Source organism: Peromyscus californicus, unplaced genomic scaffold (assembly GCF_007827085.1).
Source record: "Peromyscus californicus insignis strain IS unplaced genomic scaffold, ASM782708v3 Scaffold_8__1_contigs__length_139910024, whole genome shotgun sequence".
NCBI classification, from domain to species: Eukaryota; Metazoa; Chordata; class Mammalia; order Rodentia; family Cricetidae; genus Peromyscus; species Peromyscus californicus.
Window position 1 is genome coordinate 17,098,990 of NW_026294606.1, and position 19,888 is coordinate 17,118,877.

Below are 19,888 nucleotides of genomic sequence, written 5' to 3' on the forward strand. Positions count from 1 at the left end.
GGGGACTAAAAAAAGGGGCGACTAAAGACAAAGTACAGGGACTAAACACAAAGTAATAGGGACTAAAGATAAAGGAAAATAATAGTTTTATTACAGAGTTTTTGGCGAAAGTGCTGAGTCAGCCCTGCCAGTGGATAAGGCATGCCGGTGTTTTGAAAAATATATATTTTTCATATATATTGAGAGGCAAGGGTTTTATCCTCGAGAGAAAAGGAAAGCGGACTGGAAGGATGTCCGATGCTGCAGCGAAATTCTCTTCTGTCAAAATTTTCTATCTTATATCACTTTCTCAATTTCTATCTGTGAAAAATAAGTATAAGGTATAGCGTAGTAATATAGTTTAAGAAAAACTTAGAAATGTAAGATTGTGTAGGAAAAAATAAGTAAGGCAACTAGACAGAAAAAACTCTTCAATTTTCTAACTTTGGGGGCTATAAACGCAAACTGGGAAAAAAATCTTTCTTTGGGCTTTTCGGGTAGTAAAAGAGCTCTCTGAGCTTTTGGGGAAGAAAAAGTTTCCTATGGAAGCTTCTTGACCTGGGGACAGCTGAAATGCTGAATCCAAGTGGCAGGAGAAAGTGATTTCTCCCTGAGGCAAATATGGGGGTGTAAAAAGCCAAAGTTTAAAGTTGGGAAGTTTTGGGAAAAGTTGGTCTTTCTCTTTTGGGAAGAAAAAAAAATCTTAAACTAAAAAGCTTTTCTTGGAAAATTTGGGGGAAAAAAAATCTCTAAAAAGCCTTAATCTTTCTCAAACTAAAAGCTCTTAAACTTAAAAACTAAAGCCTTTAACTTTCTCAGAAGGACAAAATTTAGAATCACCTGAAGATATTAGTATGGGGACCACCTGTGATTAGCTCAAAGGGAAAACAACAAACCTCTTAAGACAGCAAAACCTCTCTAAGTTCTCTTTCAAGCTTTAAAAATCCTCCCTGCAATGCAGGAGGCAGGGACAAGTTCCTAAAAACCTCTTCTAACCTCTGTCTCTTCAAGCTAGTAAAAGACAGTGGGTCAGAGTACCCTGAGGGAAACGCTTGGGAGAGTGCGGGTGAAGAGCTACAGAAAACCCAAAAGGGCTGGAAACTTTACTGGGAAAAGCAAAAAAGCCAAGCTTTTCAGTTACAGCCGAGCTGAGGCATCAAGGGTTTTGTTTGAGTGAGCGGTTCAGAATGACAAGGTGCTCCTAATCGTCCTAATGCAAAGATCCCCTGAAGCATTGTATCCTCGCTTCTGACCAAAAACCCAGAGGCGACTGGCCAGCGTCTCTGAGTTGGAGTGCATTTCAGGGATACTAGGATTCCTGCAGTTGCAAACTTCCTGGATCACAGAGCTGAGGCAGGAAGGTGCAGGACCCAGGGGACGATTGCTAATGAACAAACAAAACTAAAGCTGGTGGGAACAGCACAGTTGTCTGCTTTCCTACAAGTCCGGGGTTGATAGGTCCACAGCTGCAAAAAGAAATCTGAGAAAAAGCTTTCCTATCAGATAAAGGACCTTTCTGGGACAACAGTAAAGCTGAACTGTGTCTGAAGCAGTTGTGCTGCTGGGTCAGAATGCTGTCTGGGGAAAGAGCCCAGCCAGGGCAGAACAGAACTATCCAGGAGTAAAGCTTTCTTTTCTGTCAGAGAAAGCATCTCTTTGAGAAAAGCTTTGTTTCAACTAACTCCTGGTGAAATGAGGGAGTGTAGCCCTGAGGGGTGATTGCCTCTGGCATAAGCTCTGTCCTTGAGCACCCAGACAAGCAAATGCAACCCACTGGGGGACTGGGCCAGGTGAAGGCCTGATGAAGCAAAGCATCTGTCCTAATGGGAGTTTAGAGATGGCAAAAACCTCCCTTGTTAGATTTTCAGTCTGTACGCAAACCACACAGACCCCAAAACAGAAACAGACAAAAGCCCCTACCTTCAGTAGCAGGGAAAGCCGCCACTGTAGTGTCGGAAACTGTTTCTGGGGTAGAGGGGATAAATTGAGACCAAACTGGGAACTGTCTGGGAAAAAGACTCCAAAGAAACAGAAGGGTCATATTCCTCCCCAGAAAATATATGACCTGAAAAAGCTGCTAGAATTTGAGGCAGATTCGGAGGGAGAAAAAAAGGCCCTACTTCCAAAGGCAGCTAGCAGAGGAACAGAGCCGCAGACAGATACCTGAAGCTCTACATTTGGGGAAGGAAGGAACAAGCAAAATGAGAATAAAATCAGTGGGAGAAAATCTCTCTGAAAGAGCTATGGAAAAGCTGTTGTACATGATCTTGTTTTTCACTGACTGGCTAAGGCAAACACAAGCCCCAAGGAAAGTTGCTATCAGAAATGCCAGCCTCAATGCCGGCTAACGAGGCAGGTGTGGTTCTGATTTGGGGGCCAGTGTCAAATGAAGGAGAGACACCTGTTGAAGCCAGCTGAGGAGAGAATAGAAATCTCCCAATGTCCCATAATTGAAAATGTAAAATGCTTGTTCAAATCTCCCGTTGCAAAAGCAAAAAACTTTGTTCAAACCTCCCGGGCAAGAATTTGTAAGCAAGTCTGGTAAAAAAAGAACCAGTTGACTCTCAGACCCAAAAAGAACTATGGGAAATGACTGATATAAGGGAAATGATATAAAGGACTGATTTAAGGGACTGAAATGGGACAGATATAAGGGAAATGCATTCTGGGAAAGGTAGTTTTTCCGCTAAAGATGGCGACATTGCCCTGAAACACTTGTCAGCTTGAAAATACGTTCATGGTAAACTTAAAATACAGCTTTTAAAAGAATAAGGAGGAAAATCGTCTAAGAGTTTAAGTATCAGTTCCAATGAAAAATTGGAAGGATACGGAACTAGGTGCTTCCGGTTTGGGGCTCCATTGGTAAAATGCCTTATTTACCCCAATAGCTGTGCAAAGTTTTTAACGATAGTTGGATGACAAAAAGCAAACAAGCCACTTTAAAATCCTTAAGAAAGCAGTTTATACACTGAACGTTGTCTTAGATATGAAGAAACTTATGTGAAATTAAAAATTATTTACCTCTTGAACAAACAGCCTGCAATGAGTGATTCCTTTGCAAATCTAATTAAGGGGATAAGAAACAGGCATTCAAAATGAAATGACTGCTTTATAGATGATGGGAAACAAATTTCAGAAAATCTAGCTGTCTTACAAAAGAGTTGCTTCACCTGAAAGTTCCTTATAAGAAATCAATGCTAAATATTACAGCTGCTAATAACATCAGGAGTTAAAGCTAATGAAGAGAAAATACTAAATACAGTTCGGAGCTGTGCCACTTGTGGCTTTACTAGCTCCTTTAGAAAAATACTTTATATCACCTAATAGCTGTGCAGTATTTGGCGAAGAGCTTTACAGCAGCTAAATATGGTAATTTCATCCTCAGCATGAAGTGAAGTTTTTCGGTAGAACAAACCAAAAGTACTGCTGTAATAGAAACATTTGTCTGAATTGAAGTACTTAGAACTATTATGAATTTGGTGAAGGGACAGCCTCTAGTTAAAAACCATCTACCGCTGACAGTGCATCTCTGCCGGTCTGGAATGGCTGAGAGAACTGGCAACCTTGGAGTGTGGCATCATCCCGGGAAGGTTACAGTCCCCTAGCAACTATCACAATTCTATAACAACAACACTCACTAAATCCCAGTGCTTTATAACAACGCTGACTATGAACTCTAAAATTTAGAAATGGTGTACATAATTCCTGTCTAGTTAAGAGAATCTTTCTAATAGAGATAATAATTAAGAGTAAGAAGTAGAAAATATGTAGAAAAAATTCTCTTGTTAGATCTATGTTAAGAAATCTTTAGGTGTTTGCTAGGTTAAATATATGCTAATGGTAGCCCTATATAAGTTTGTAAAACAGATCTATAGAGTTCCTTTAAGAATATAAGCTTGCAAGAAGTATCTAAGGTAGTCTTAAGACATGTAGTAATAAGCTTGTAAGAAGTAAAGATGCTAGTTGTAAATGTAAGTTTAAATAAGAATAAGATGGAATGAACATAAGAAATACATAAGAAATAATAATATATTTGCTAAAAGTAGTTCTATAGTTTCCTTAAGGAGTATAAATAAGTAGATGTTAATACGTTATATGTGAGTTTGTAAAATGTTGAATGTGAGTCTAAATGCTTTGCAAGGCAAAAAATGTTATTTGTGAGTTTAAAAAGTGTAAATGTTAAGTGTGAATCTATGCTTAATGTATATGGTTGAAAGAACCTGAGACACAGAAGGTAGTGTCGCAGTAGACTGCAAAGTAGGCAGTCTGAATGGTTTCAAAAGTTCCAGAAGCCGCTAAGAAGCTAAAAATGGCGGATGCCAGAACCAGCACAACAAGGCTTCCGCAGCTGAGATCCGTGGAAAATCAATGCAACACAGAAAAACCTGAGCTAACATCAAAAACAGTGCGGTTTAGAATATTACTGTAACTAAAAAGGTCTCCAGCTTGAGAATGAAAGTTGCAGATATGCTTGTTTTAACTAAAATTGTTAACTGCAAAAAGTTTTGGTTGAAAAACGTCTCTTCATTATTTGAAGTGAAAGCCCGATACCAGAATTTATTTCTTGTTTGAACTTTTTGAACTTAAAATGAGATAAAACTACAAAAAGATTTTGGTTATGGATTTCTTCATATTTGGAAGGCTCGTACCAGAATTTATCATTTGAATTTTGGGACTTAAGAAATGAAATGAACAATAGAGATTTCATTGCAATGGGACAATTTTGAGTTTATTCATAGTAATGACCTAGGAACTGTTTTCTGGAATTGGGTTAAAAATGGAACTGTTTAAATGAAGAAATTTAATTATTTCTACCTAGAATCAAGACTCAGTTTTGTGTATGCATATATGCTTTATTAATTGGTGATTCATGAATTGTTTTTGTGGAACTGTTTATGTAAAAATGAAATTACTTACAGAACTGGTTTTGTGTTACAAATGGAACTGTTTAAATGGAAAAGTTTGGGTTTTCTAACTAGGCTTGAGATTTTGCTCAAATTATAAAGAAAAGGGGGAGAGTTAATATTCCTTAGTCTAATTTCAAAAATTGTTTGAGTGGATTAATGTCATGTTTTGTTAGTAAGAAATGCAAATGGGGTATATTAAGAGACTACTTTTAAAGTGTAAAGAGTTTTATTAAGAAACTGCTTTTGGATGTTTTGCTAAGTTTTCAAAGTGTTAATGGTTAGATTGAGAAGATTGCTTTTCAATATGGGTTTGTAGGAATTGTATGAGTTTGGGTTCTTCTAATTAGGTTTGAGATTTTGTTTAAAAAATTATAAAGAAAAGGAGGAGTTATGAGATTGAATTATGTTTGCAGAAACCTATTGATATTAATGCACCCTGGTTTTGTGGAGTTAAGGAATATTTAAGTTTGATGTGAATACATCGAAGTTTTTCCTGTGTTCTGTTAGCAAGAAAATTCAAATGATTGAGTTAAAGTTGTAAGACGGAGAAAATTGTTAACTATATATAGCACCATATATGCTAATTCAAATGGTTCTGTTAAGAGTTTGCTTTGAGTTGTAAGATTGAGAAAATTGTGACTATGTATAGCAATATTTATGTTAACCTATTAATTGTAATGATGAAGCTAAGGGATTCTTTAAGTTTGTAGTCGCCTTAAGAGTTTTTGGTTTAGAAAGGGCTTGAGGCAGCTAAGACTGCTGTAGTCACCTTGGACCTAATTCAAAAGAGAAATGCCATCTTTATCATTCTTTACTCCCATACTGGGAGGTGTAACAGCTATGGAGATTGCTGTAAGCCATTAATAGTTATTTTTTTATATATTAAGAAAGGGGGACCTGTAGGAGCCCGTTCTCGGGTTCCTCGTGGCTTTACCCAGCAGGTCCGCATAGAGGATGATTAGACCACGGGCCTAAGTGCAGGTGTCTGGGATGGTCTGCACTTGACTGTGCTGGGGGAGGAGGTCTTTTGCTCCACCCCTTGGTGTCTCTATAAAAACCCTGGGGCAGAGACTGTCGGGGCCCGTTGGAATAGGTTCCAGGCCCTCTCGAGGCTATTCTTTATTTTCTATCTGTTTATCTCCGCGATATTCTCCGCAATAAATCCTTCTATCTAATATTTCCTGCTGCTCGCACTCAAGAAAACTCTGGGGAACTGTGGGGGTGGTTGGGTAAACGCCCCACAGGGTACTTAATCAACACTTTAAATTTAAACATCCTTGATGTATCCTTTAAGCTTTACAAAAAATGGCCTGTTCCAAAAAATAATAAACCATGAAAAGGGTCTGTGGAAAGTGAAATTCCTACAAGCGTTGACAAAAATGAGGACAACGCCCCTTATACAGAATTATTATTTCAGGAATACCACTTGGACTGGCCGGCACTATACACTCTTGGAATCCCATACACGCTCTTGCAGGCACCCAGGTACCACAGGCTGAAGGTTCTGCTGCTCCATCAGTCTTGTGGGCTGATTCAGAAGTCCAATCTTCAGCTCTTATAAAGGATTACTAAATGCCAGCATGGTCCCAACCTCAGGAGTTTGGCACGTGCTCATCCCTACCAGGAGTCTTCATCTCTCAGTTTACCCAGGCCATCCTTCGCTTATTGCGTTTTAATATAAACAGCATAACTGCCATCTTCTCCCTCATGCTCCTTAAAACTGCAATTTCTTTTTTCTCAACATCATGCATCACCACTGGCTGACACACTATATATGTTGCTGATCTGTGTCTCCCCCGGCTCAGGCCCTTAGGAGGTCAGCTTCATGAGAGCTGAGTGAAGACCATTGCCCGTCACTGTTACACCTGCAGTGTCCAGAGGAGAGGACTCTCATTCAGTTGCCAAATAATGAAACTACTATGGCCTTTGGAATTGACCATATTAGTATCTTTCTTCTAAAATGGATGGTATTTATTTCACAAAAATCAACATTGTCCAAAGAAAAGGATGACATGCATTGTAGTTTGAGAAAAAGAAATTCTGTGTCCCCAGCATGTTACAGTAAATACCTTTCTATTGCCACAAACACCAATTTGGAGATTCTTCCCTGAAACCTCTAACTACAAAAGGGAACACGTTCCAACCAGTGTTCATGTTGATTTGAACTGAGGTAAAAACATCACAGAGATTGAGTTAAGGCCCCAGGTTTTCAGACTAACATGCCCAGCAAGTTACCTATACTTCCTACACCTCAGTCTCCACTCTATAAAAAGCTGATTATAGCAATACTTAACCCATAAGCATGATGCACACATTTGATTGGCTTAACCGAGAATTAAATGAGTTTAAAGATGAAGAAGGTACTTGGAAAGTGTTAGAGTGTGACATTCCTGCGAACTTAATTCAAACCCTTGAGAGGAGTAAGGTGGTTTCTTGAAGTTACCACTAAAATACCTTGTAAAGTTAAGTAAAATTTAAAGTGGAGAAGAGACAGTAAAATTTGATGGAAGGTCTGAGCTCAAACACCTCCCAATGCTGAGTTATCCAAGCTTTGTCTCTTTAAGTTTTATTGAGCAAATCTGTAACAAAACCTTTAGAGAACAGTGCATTGTCAATGTGGCTGCCGGGGGTACAATTTAAGACCCCCATAGAAGGAAGAAAAGGTTTTAACACAGTGTACACAGTTTAATCAAAGTACAACAATGTAAGAGTCAAACCCTAACCCTGGCCCTCTGTGGTGGTTTGAGGAGAATGGCCCCCATAGGCTTGTATATATGAATGCTTAGTTACCAGGCACTGTTTGAAAGGATTAGAAGCATTAGGAGTGTGGCCTTGTTGGAGGAAGTGTGTTGCTGAGGGTGGACTGAGGTTTCAAAAGGCCATGCCAAGCACAGAGTCCCTCTCTCAGCCTGTGGATCAGGGTCTAACTCTCAGCTACTGCTCCAGTACCATGCATGCTCTCTGCCATGATGATAATGGACTTAACCTCTGAAACTGTAAGCCAGCCCCCAATTAAATGTTTTCTTTTATAAGAGTTGCCTTGGTCATGGTATCTCTTCATAGCAATGGAACAATGACAAGATCACCCTAACACGAAGCAAAACTCAATACAGATATTTAACTGAAATGTAGAAGTAATGCCTTGCTGATTAATAATGGGAAAGGTGCTTGTTGCTTGCTGCTCTCTTAGCCTCCACTTACAAACCTTTAAATGAATTTTCTCTTCGAAAATTAAAAGTATGCTATTGGTGAAATTATTAAGGCCACTCCACGTAATTAAAGGGAGATTTATTTAATGGCATAACTTACAAATAAAGGGATAGGTAGGTCGCGGGGTCTGGGGAAGGTGTATCACAGTCCAGCGGTGTTCTCTGGAGCTCTGCTTGGTCCACCTCCACTATCCAGGGTCCCGCAACAGAGAGAGCGCCCCCGATCCAGATCTTGGGTCCCCAGGCGCCTCCCTTGGCCCCGCCTTGTAGGCGTGACAGTTGCCGAAGTCTCAATGGGGGTTGGAACTTCCAGATCAAAGCTGGAATGGCTACCCACTACAGTATGCAATCTTTCAGAGCCCAGACGACCTTCCTTTGAAGGATATGGAATGCCTGACAGGTGTTCAACAGCCATTCAGTACTCCTGGTTTCCACTATAACCTGAGCCTGTGAGGGCAGAAGAGGTCTGCATACCTGGCCATCTTCCTCATTTTATAGAGAAAGGAGCTGACAAATTAAACCTCTTCACAGCTCCCATAGTCATTCATTTAAAACATACCAGAGTCAGTTTTGTTTAGCATGGAAGTTAAGGGAAAAACATTAATTTCCTCCTTAGCCCAATGGAATAAATTACATTGGATTAGTAAGTTAAATAAAGAACACAGATCACCATCTCAAGATCTTTGTCATAGGCTTTCAAGGCTCCTTAATATTTCAACTGGGCTTTTTTGGGGTCCAAGAAAACAATAGCTTTCACTCCCCTCCAAGTTGAAAATCCAGAGGCTCATCCTTTTCAGATATATAGTGTTTAAGAAGTAAACTTTGACCCCTTTCAGAAAAAGCCCCTGCCTCCAAGCAAAGATATGTCCTTTAGCCTCCCGATTACACCATGATCAGCATCCCACATACTCAAGAAGATGCCAACAAAGCAAAGGAAGACGGTTTCAGAACAAAGTAACAACCTACATGAAGTACACATGAAACCATCTTTTAGATTTACACTTGCAAGTGCTGCTATTCCCAGCTGACAGGAGTCTTCCTGTTAACTCCAAGGAAGGCCAGTGCATTGGATCAACTGACCAGGCAGAAACTCCGAGGACCCAGAGGATGTATGCTCAGAGGAGCTAGCATGCCTGCCCATTAACACAGCCTGCAAAGCATGCTGGGCATTCTACTACCTAGCACTTCACTTAATCTCAAACAACCCTGGCAACTAGAATTTTGTCTCCATGATTGAGGTAAGAAAACTGAGGCATAAAGAAGTCAATCATGGGCTGGAGAGATGGCTCAGCGGTTAAGAGTACTGGCTGTTCTTCCAGAGGTCCTGAGTTCAATTCCCAGCAACCACATGGTGACTCACAACCATCTGTAATGGGATCTGGTGTTCTCTTCTGGTGTGCAGGCATACATGCAGGCAGAACACTGTATACATAATAAATAAATGAAATCTTAAGAAGAAGAAGAAGAAGAAGAAGAAGAAGAAGAAGAAGAAGAAGAAGAAGAAGAAGAAGAAGAAGAAGAAGACAGTCACTTGCCAGACTCACAGATAGTGGGAGGTAAGATCTTCCTAAAGCCAAAGTCAGAGTTCCTCCTCTAGAAGCATCTTTCACCTTTCCCCCTACTAGTCTGAAGCTCACCCCATTATCTGCCCTCTTTAAATGCCTTTGCTTAGCATGAGGCACTGACCCACTCAACCAATACATTCGATCTCCAAGTGTCTATGATTAACTCAGTAAGATGAAAATGCTCCAGTCTGGGGAAGAGATTAAAGGAGCAAAGTGTTTAACGTGGCCAACAAAGCAGAGTGAAGGGTGGTTGATGGGTACCTAGCTGGCCCATGACAGTACAACAGTACTAACCAGAGGGCGACCCACCCCACAACAAGTGTCAGGAGGTTGAACATTCGAGAAGCTTTCCCCAAGCAATTCTGTTAAATGAAAATACATGAGGGGAAATCTGCAGGTGGGTGCAGGGCACATATTCAAGCCTGTGGGTCTGAAAGGGTTTCAAGAAGTTGATACCCTTCCTTAAGAACAGTATAAGGGACACTGACACATTCTGGGTTTGTCTTTAACAGTGAATCAGGGGGGCTCATTCCTTGAATTCATTTTGGGTTTCTGCTCCATTACTATCCCTTTTACCCTCAGGAGCAGAAGGAGGCATTCATAAAGGGATAGTCTCTGTTCCTTGCAATAATTAATTAAAGGGCACAATTACTCTCTGTCACAATGACTGGGCTTGAGCCTCGTGGATCCTCCTGGTCCTGGGTTCAGTCCCAGGACCTACCCAGCAAAAGGAGAAAAGTGGCTGCCACAGTTGTCCCCTGACCTCCACATAAGCACGATAGCATGTGCACACCCCCTATCCCCCACACAAAGCAAGTCAATATAAACGGCAATAGAATGTTTTAAAAAGAAAACGAATATGTATACAAGCTCAGAAGAATATGGATTTTAAGTCTGATTTCCAAAGACCGTGGTTATGTACAGTTTTTCCAGGGACTTGTTTATACAAAGCCAGACTGAGCTTCCTGCGTAACCGGACCAGTGCAAGGGATGCTGGGAAGATGGGGAAGTTTGTGCAGGAAAGACACCTCTGAAGCACAGTATCCAGCAAATCTGACCTGGGGAAAATCAATTTTTAACCTTCTCTATAGGGAGAAATTAATTTTAGCTGGAAATCGAAAAGAGACAAATAATAGCAATGGCTAGAAAAGCCCAGACCGGAGCATTTTCATCTTACTGAGCTCAGTATAGGTGATTATGAAAAAAAAAAGTATACTATAATGTAAAAGTTATGGACTATTAATTAACATATTTTTATGGAATACTTCATGAATTTGCATGTCATCTTTGCACAGGGGCCATGCTAATCTTCTCTGTATCATTCCAATTTTAGTTATATGTGCTGCGGAAGCGAGCACAGCATATTTTTAAAGTAGAAGAAAACATGTATGTATGTCCCTCTATGTATAATTTATATGAATTATCTTACTCTTAATACCAACATTACTGTAATTAAGTGAATTTTAATAATGTGAAACTGATAAGTTTACAGTGTAGGTAATTGCTAACTCATACTAAGGTAATATTGCATGTCTTTATTCCTTGTCTTAAAACAAGAATTTTCTAAGGAAATTTTTCATCTTAAAGATTTCACCCAACATCAAGTGTGAAGCAAAATGTGCACTTGGCCAAGAGAACATCCTCAAAGTTTACTGTTTCACATTGTAAACACAAATTCAGCATTCCAAACAGAGTGATGGGATTGTAATAAACACGGCCTCTGCCTGGTCGATCAGCATGCTTCAGATCTGTAGTTTAAACACACACGAGTACAGTACCACAGGGTCAGAGACTCCAGCTACCCTGAAGTGAACTCAACTCTGACCTTTTAAGGACTTACTTCTTAAATGACGATGTCCGGGTCATACACTTTCGGGGAAGCTAACTCCTGCTGCTATGTGCAGCCTGAGAGCTACTCAGCCAGCCGGAAGCTGGGGACTGAAAACTGTTCTGGAAGGTAACCTTCCCTGCCCTAGGCCAACCTGAGGAGATTGGACCCTGAACCCCATAGCACTGCTGCTCCAGTGTGCTTCCTCACTGCCCAGCCTGAGGAACCTGAGCCAGAACCGTATGCTCAGGGCATGCTCAGATTTCCTAATCCTGTCAAACATGTGAGTTAATAAATGTTCATTATCTTTAAGGGAAAAAAAAGTGAGTATGTGCAGCCAGATAAAGATATACTCTCCCTCTAATATATAATACATATCATGTTATAGATTGAATTATACAGTTATTATATATTATAATATAATATGTATAATTATATAAATATATATAGTGAGAGCATATATGTATGTCAGGCTGCATAGACTAATACAGAGAGAGGGAGACAGAGACAGAGAGAGATCATGAGCCAACTGTATAAGTAGAAATTTTCTGGTTTCCATTTAAACAGGGTCTGAGCAAAAGCAGCAGGCACTATGTCTAGCCATAGGATGGTAGGAAGTCCCTGGAAAAGCCTAGAAGCAATCAAGGTGGTAGACAGGAAGTTAAGGCCTTCAGGAGGAAGCAGAAGAGTGGGAAAAAGCAGGAACCCTGCAGTACCGTGGCACAAACCTATAACTCAACACTCGGGACCCTGAGGAAGGAGGATGAGGCCAGCTCTATAATTAACGAGAACTGTTGCTTTTCTTACATTTCAGAATAACCTTTAAAGTGGGGCTACAGCTCTGTGGTAGAGTTTGCCAAGTATGCATGAGGCCCTGGTTCCAATCTCACAGCTCTGTGGTAGAGCTTGCTGAGTATACATGAAGCACTAGGTTCAATTTCCAGACCACAAAATAAAATAAACTTGATTTTTAAAAAAAAGGAGCAGGGAGGAAAAAAGAAAACTTAAGTGAGTACAATGAATTAGTTTCTACAGAGAAATAACACTTGTTAAAGAATAAGTAACACAATGTATTTTATAGATTCAATGTATACCATTAAAACTCAACAATAATCATAGCACTTGTTTAGAGTTGAAGCCAATACACTTTCTTCAGGAAAGAGTGTTTCCCAGATGACATTTGTTTAGAGTAAGGAGGGCATGCTGAGATAAAGAAGCAGATTGACCTCAGCTGGGTTTATTATTGCTGCAAGATTATATAATCAATGCATCCCTTATTGTGTCTACTCAGGGAAGTCACCCCTACCATCCCACCTTTGGTGAGCCATGGCCAATAAAGTGTGTGGAGTAAATTCCAGAATAAGATAAACACAGACTTGCTAAAAGAAAAGCAAAGAACCACAGTAGAGAGAAACACATACGTGTAAATCATGCCCCTCTCAAGAACGCCAAGTCCTCCAAAGAAGCCTCCTCTTCAAAGGCAATTGAAAAAACAGGAGCAGCAACTATATACAAAGTGTGAATATAAAAAACAGTTCCTAGAACAAGGCTTGGTGACGCATATCGGTAATCCCAGCAGATAGGAGGTACAAGCAGGGGGACTTTAAGGCCATCCTTGGCCATATAGCCAACTTGAGGTCAGTCTGAACTACAGAAGTTGCTGTTTCAAAATAAATAAATAAATAACACCAAAAGAGCAGAACATAGATTCTATTTCCCATTTATAGTATCACTGTTACTTGATGACCACTATTGACAGGAAAACGCAGTCCTGTTTCTCCAAAAGGATACTGACAGTCACAAAAGAAAATCTACTAACGGCTGGAGAGACAGCTCAACAGTTAACACTGCTTGCTGCTCTTCCAGAGGACCAGGGTTCCATTTCCAGCATCCCTGTCAGTCAGTTTGCTCACACTCACCTTTAACCCTAGCCCCAGGGCATCCAACCCCCTCTGCTGGCCTCTGAGGGGACCAGGTACACACATGGTACCCTGACATACATGTAGGCAAAACACTCATACACAGAAAACAAAGTAAATTGGTTTTTTTCAAAGATCAAACCTACTCATTAGTAGAAACTAAAAATAAAGAGATCCTCTTATTGACAGGTTAATGTCAATGGCAAAGAACTAAACTCAGTCTCTCACAGGGGAACCCAGGACACCCGAGCGTGACTCCTGAACTAACACCTGACTTCTTCTTCCCTGGCATCACACAGAAAGTGAGCCACATAGCCATTCACATCCCAGAGGACAGCAGTTCCAATGGAAGCCTATGGGAAACCCGACATTTGCTGGCAGGTGACACCACATTGTCTGTCTGCAATGACAGCATCCTTGAGTGACCTCCAATGTGGTGTGAAATCTCCTGCACAACCATGTCAGGGTCTTGGATCCAACATAAGGCAGTAAAAGGAGCAGACAGCTTCCGGAGCCCCGAATATTCCATGTGACCCTGTTTTCCGTAAAGGTATTTGATTCGATCTATTTCAGTCCAGTGAATGGTTACCCAGGCTGAAGGATCAGGAGAGAGGAAGGGACCATGAATAAGGCCACCCTGTCTCAGACGTTCATAATCGCAAAGGGGAGATGGCAGGAACCCTGAATTAAAGTAACCACAGAGCAGGGGCCAGAGTACAAATCAAACACAGAAAAGAACAAAACCCAATTGTTCCTGGAAGATCAAACAAGAAAGAACAGGTTTAAAGATTAATTCAGCAGGCAGATGGCAGGGGGCAGGCCTCCAGTATCATCAAGTCTATTAACTATTATGCCAACTTACCTTAACCATGAGGATGTTTGACATGGAAAACAATATATATCACTTTTAATTCAACTAGACAACCCCCAAATGTGCTCTACGTGTTTCTTTGTACATACAAAACATTGATGAATAAATACATTTGTGAGTGTACGACCCATTTACTGAGCATGTATTTGCCCTACGCAGCACAATGGCTATGTTAATATTATTACAGTCCCTAAATGCTACATATTGTCTCTATGCTGCTGTTGTTCTTTAAAGAGTTATTCAATTTTATTTTCTGTGTATGAGTGTTTTGCCTGCATGCATGTATGCATGTATGTATGTATGTATGTATGTATATATACCGCCTGCGTGCCTGGTGCCTGTGGAGGTCAGAAGAGGGCTGCAGATCCCCTAGAGCTGCAGTTATGGATGGTTGTGAGCCACCGTGTGAGTGTTGGGAACCAATTCCAGGTCCTCTGCAAGAGCAGTACACGCCCTTAACTGCTGAACCCACTTTTTTGTTTGTTCGTTTGTTTGTTTGTTTTTGTTGTTGTTGTTTTGAGACACAGTCTCCTTTTGTAGCCCTGGCTGGCTTGGAACTCACTATGTAGTGCAAGATGGCCTTGAACTCATAGCCACACTCCTTCTTTAGCCACTTGAGAGCTGGGATTGTAAGCATATAACACTAACCCTGCTTTATATATGCTCTTTACAGACCAAAACAAATAAACAAAACCAACCCTTAGGTAGAACAAGGTCTCCTGGCTAGTCCGTGGCTCAGCCAGTATCTAAAGCAGACTTAGCTGATGATGCTAATAGTTCTAGTTTTTGTTTTGTTTTGTTTTGTTTTCCCTGAGAGAGGGTTTCTCTGTGTAAACCCTCTCGCAGCCCTGGAACTTGCTCTGTAGACTAGAATGGCCTTAAACTCACAGAGATCCACCTGCCTCAGCCTCCCAAGTGCTAGGATTAAAGGTGTGTGCTACCACCACCCCCGCAACAGTTCTAGTCTTAATCACTACCCCAGGTCTCTTTTTCATAAATCATCTATGTAAACCAGACTCTTCTTGGCCTATTATTTATCTTCTTTATTTTACTTCTTCATTTTTTAAATTTGGTTTTATGTTTTTTCTTTTGAAATGGAGTTTCATGTAACCCAGGCTAGCCTCAAGCATATTCTGTAGCTCAGGCTGGTCTTGAACTCCTGATTCTACTGTGTCCACCTTCCAAGTACTGGGATTGCAGCCTTGTGCTACCTTACTGGGCTCTTATTTATCTACTTAATAAAAATCTTTGTATTGACACAATTCTTTGGCTGGAACCTCCAGCTCACTCCTGCCTGATCCAGAAAGCCTCATTCTGCTCTCTCCAAACCTCACCCTCTCAGAGAATCTCCAACAAAGAAAAGGCACCAAAAAGCCCAGTGCCACATTCCTGGTGACTGTGGCAGCTCCTCCCCTGAAGTTGCCAGCAGCCCAAGTCCCCGCCTAAAGTGGTGGACACGCTATCACCCCTCACCTACAAGCTATATAACCTTCCTGCTTCAGTTTGGATGCGTGACTTCTCCAGCCCCAATCTCTGTCTTGATCTGGTGGTGTACTGCATCAGAGAAACCTATTATCGCAATACAAAAAACCTATTAATAATTATATTCTCTCTCAGCTATACTAAATCTCCTTCTCACAGCTGCTTAAACCAGACCGCACCCACCAAGAAGCGTTTGCCAAATCCTAAAGCAACGGTTGGAGACATACAGGGAAGTGGAAGGGTGTCTGGTTTGCGGGACTTGAATCTCCTGGAGAGCTGCATGTGGTCTGAGGAGTCCCAGCTTCCCGGACCCTCCGTTTCCTATGGAGCCAAAGGAAGATAAATTCTACGGCTGGGAGACTCAAAGGGAATGGAAGATAATTTAATGCGTGCGCAGGCTTCCTTCTGCTCCAGGAGCTTCCGATGGACACGCAGCAGCAGAGTTAAATGCACTCAGTGGACGGAACCCAAACAAAATGCCTTTCCAAAGCTCAGAGGGCATCCAAGTCTTAGCACATTAACAAAGCACGTTTGTATGAAACAAAAATGGGAAGGAAATGGGAGAGAGGAAAAGGACAGCCTGAAAACAAAGACCTTCTGCGTCTCTGAGGTCCGAGATGGGCAGCTCAGCCCTGGCCTCCCTTGTCTGATTTCTCACAAAAAGGAGTATCCTGTCGTGGTCACCTGATTTCTGCCCGCCATCAGTAACAGCCCCTAAGTCACTGACTGCCGTCTGAAAAGGCTCTCACAGCTGCTTTGACCCCAGAGCACTGACTCCACACTCTCGCCCCTCCCTCTCGCTATCAGGCTACTACCCCTTTGCAAAATCAGTGTGTTGAACAGTAATACAGGAGTATAGATCTTGAACTGACCTCCGAGGAAAATATTCAAAAGGCTTACACTCTCCACCCAGCAAAGGGGTGAAGTAACCCCTCACCCAGAGGCAATAGGATCAAGATCGGCCACAAACCCAAGCCCAGCGATTGCTAGGCCAGTCAGGGATACACAGGGAGATTCTGTACTTAAAACAACAATCAATGCTGGTGAGATGGCTCAGCAGATAAAGGCACTTGCTGTCAAGCCTGCTGACCTCAATCCAATCCCCAGGACTCAGATCACAGGGGGAAAACTGACTCCCACAAGATCTCTCTAACCTCCACACCTGTGCCATGATGCACAGACGTGCACACCCAAACAACGGCAACAAATAAAACCAGCAAGGAAAGCTGACTGTGGCAGCTCAGGCCTGTAACCCCAGCATTTAGGAGACAGGGGTCGGAGGATTAGGAGTTCAAGGTCATCCTTGGCTTCACAGCAAGTTCAAGGCCAGCCTAGACTACAGGAGACCCTGTCTAAATAAATAAACACAATTTACAAAAGAGGGCTCTCTCCTCTCTCCGAGTCAGTTTTCCTCTGCCAGCACTTAAATTTAATAAATAAACAAAAACCGTCTTAAAACTCCCTGGTGTTCAGGTCTGCTTCTCCCAGGGGAAGGACCATTCAGCCTGCCTCACAGCTACCTAACACACACATTCCATCTTTTGCTGCGTGGCTTTCTGTGAGTCCTAAGGTGGCCACAGGCATGGGAAGGAAGAAACTAGACTTTATTCTTCTCTAGTTTAGCCAAACTGTAAATAAGTCCATTTTCCTTCATCACAGGGAAGTATGCAGCAGCTTTAATGAGTCTACGTGCCTGGCAACAATCTCGGAGCATGGCACCATGTTCTTGCTTTTTAAGAGAATTATATCAAGTTGTACTTGGAGGGGAAAAAAGAAACTCGCTAAGCAGTCGTTTAAAAGTCCTATACAGACTAAATTATTGTTTTGGACACACAAGGAGAAGAGCCTTTGTTTTAACCTGAGTTTAAAAAGGGATCAGTGGGGGATACTGCCGAGACGAAGTATGTGCTCAGAGAAATTGACTCACATTAAGGGCAGAGACCAAAACATAAATTATTTTCTGTTTTCTCCACTAAAATCTTTTTCTCTTTATTAAAAGGAAAAGGAAGGGGAAAAATGATACATTTGCATATTTCTCAAAATTATATTCCTTCTAGAATATTCCTTGTATGTTCTTTTGTAAAAGAAACGTCACTGGGAACAGGGCTAACCATTCCTTGAATAGTTTCTAAATGAGCCAGGTGTGGCGGTACACACCTGTAATCCCAGCACTCTGGAGGCAGAAGCAGGCCAATCTCTGTGAGTCTGAGGTCAGCCTGATCTACAGAGTGAGTTCCAGGACAGCCTGAGATACATAATGAATCCCTGTCTTATAATCATCTTCTTCTTCATCATCATCATCATCATCATCATCATCATCATCATCATCATCCTAATGTGTTTGTTTACATTTAATCACACACACAGAGAGCCAAAATCATACCCACAATTCCTTGTAACAATGAGAGCTAAACAGCCAAGACAACCTCTGCTTTTGGGCTGGTGATGCTTACTTAACTACCCAAGGAAATCAATTAAAGTATAGATTTCAACAACACATTAAAAACTGAGCTGCGACTGCAGTAGCACAGCTCCTTAAAGTCTTGACAACACATAGTCCCCATAAATGATACATGAGGCCAGGACGTTTCTAAGGCCACCAGTTTAACCAGCAAGCAGTCTTACCTTATTGGGTTAAAAAAACGAAATGTGGCTGGAGGAGCGAATCTTCAAGTGTGTGTACAATGTGGTAAAGGACTGAGAGTCGGGACATGGAAAAAATGAAAGCAGTGGAGGTGATGAATTCACTTACCAGAAAAGGATTTTAAAAAACAATCAAGTCATTCGATGAAAACAATGCAGAATTAGGTCAGCCAGGCTGAAAACATAATCTAAAATTAGGTCAACACCTTGGACCTAGAAACCTGCTTCCTGTCTCCTGACTCCACGGAATCTAGTCAATGCTTGCTTTCTCGTCCACCAGCCCGCTGCTGGAGAACTAGAGAAGAGCCACATTCAGATGCCCAAGTTAAATAACCCCACCCCACAGCCATTCAAAGTCCTAGCCATAGCAATTCACAGCCAAATAGAGCAGAAACTGCACAGAGTCGGTATGTTTTGGTGTACACGTTCTTGGAAACTTCTTCTAGGTCTGCAAAGAGGAGGAGATATACAAAACCTAGCTGGCACCATTCAAACCTCCAAGTGGACTAGACACAGCTTCTGTGTGGTCCCACCTGGTATTGTGCAAGACTAGCCAGAACAAAGCTCGCTCCTTTGCTCTTCCCTCTCTTAGGTCCTGAGGCTCAAGTGACATCTGTTCCAGTCTGCCTTGTAGTGCTCCAGCATCATCCTGGCCCCGCCCTTCCTCCAACGCTGTCTTCCTCCTCAGTCAGTACTGACACTGGAGCCTAGACTTCCCCCAGGCTGGGCAAGCACTCTACCACTGAACTGTGTCTCCCAGCATCCGTTCTCCACTTTCCACTCCGGCTCCATGATTCCTACTTCCTTAACTCAGCTGTTATGGAGTTGGAAAATCTGAACGTTCTGATTCTCGTTCATGTGCAGATAATCTCTCTGCACCTCCGCTCCTGGTGCTCTCATTGCTAAATTATACCAGTCTCCACTCCTCTGCGTTGTTGAGCATCTTGGAATGGGGGGGTATAGGTTTGGGTTGGAGGGCTGTCTTCCTGTTGCCCCACAACTTGCTGGCCTTCAGAGGAAGTAGCAATTAAATGTGGAACTTTCGTCCCACGGAAGCAGAGGAATGGCACAGCTACCGAGATGGCTCATGGGTAAAGATGTTCGTGGTTTACGCAAGCCAGGCAACCTGAGTCCAGTCCCCAGAGCTCGCATAAACATGGATGGAAAGAACTCCACAAGATTGTCCTCTGACTTCTACACATTCAATGGGACACCAACACACCCACACTCATACATCACACACACATGCAATTTTAAGTAAAATTTAAAAAGAGAGCAGGCTACAAGGAGATTTAGTTGGTTTTGTTTGTTTATAATTTTGATCTATTGCTGTGATAGCATTCCTACTACTGCGAACGAAGGTGAGGGGCCTGGAAAGAGAAAGTACTGTGGCATCATTTGGACCTCCTGCCCAACCCGTCCTGCCTCAGTCCTCATGGAAGCCCTGCTTCTTTGAGCCCCCAAATTCCACTTGACCTGTCCATA

The 19,888-nt window shown here is 41.9% G+C and overlaps 1 protein-coding gene and 1 non-coding gene across 2 annotated transcripts in view; both read right to left on the reverse strand.

The window, feature by feature from the left end:
* The window catches only part of Rnf144b (ring finger protein 144B), a 166,031-nt gene that overhangs the window by 106,895 nt on the left and 39,248 nt on the right, over positions 1 to 19,888 (reverse strand). The gene's annotated exons all lie outside the window — the stretch shown is intronic.
* Positions 10,911 to 11,018, reverse strand: LOC128104796 (U6 spliceosomal RNA). Its single transcript, XR_008216101.1, has one exon. It is a non-coding gene; the product is annotated as a U6 spliceosomal RNA (small nuclear RNA).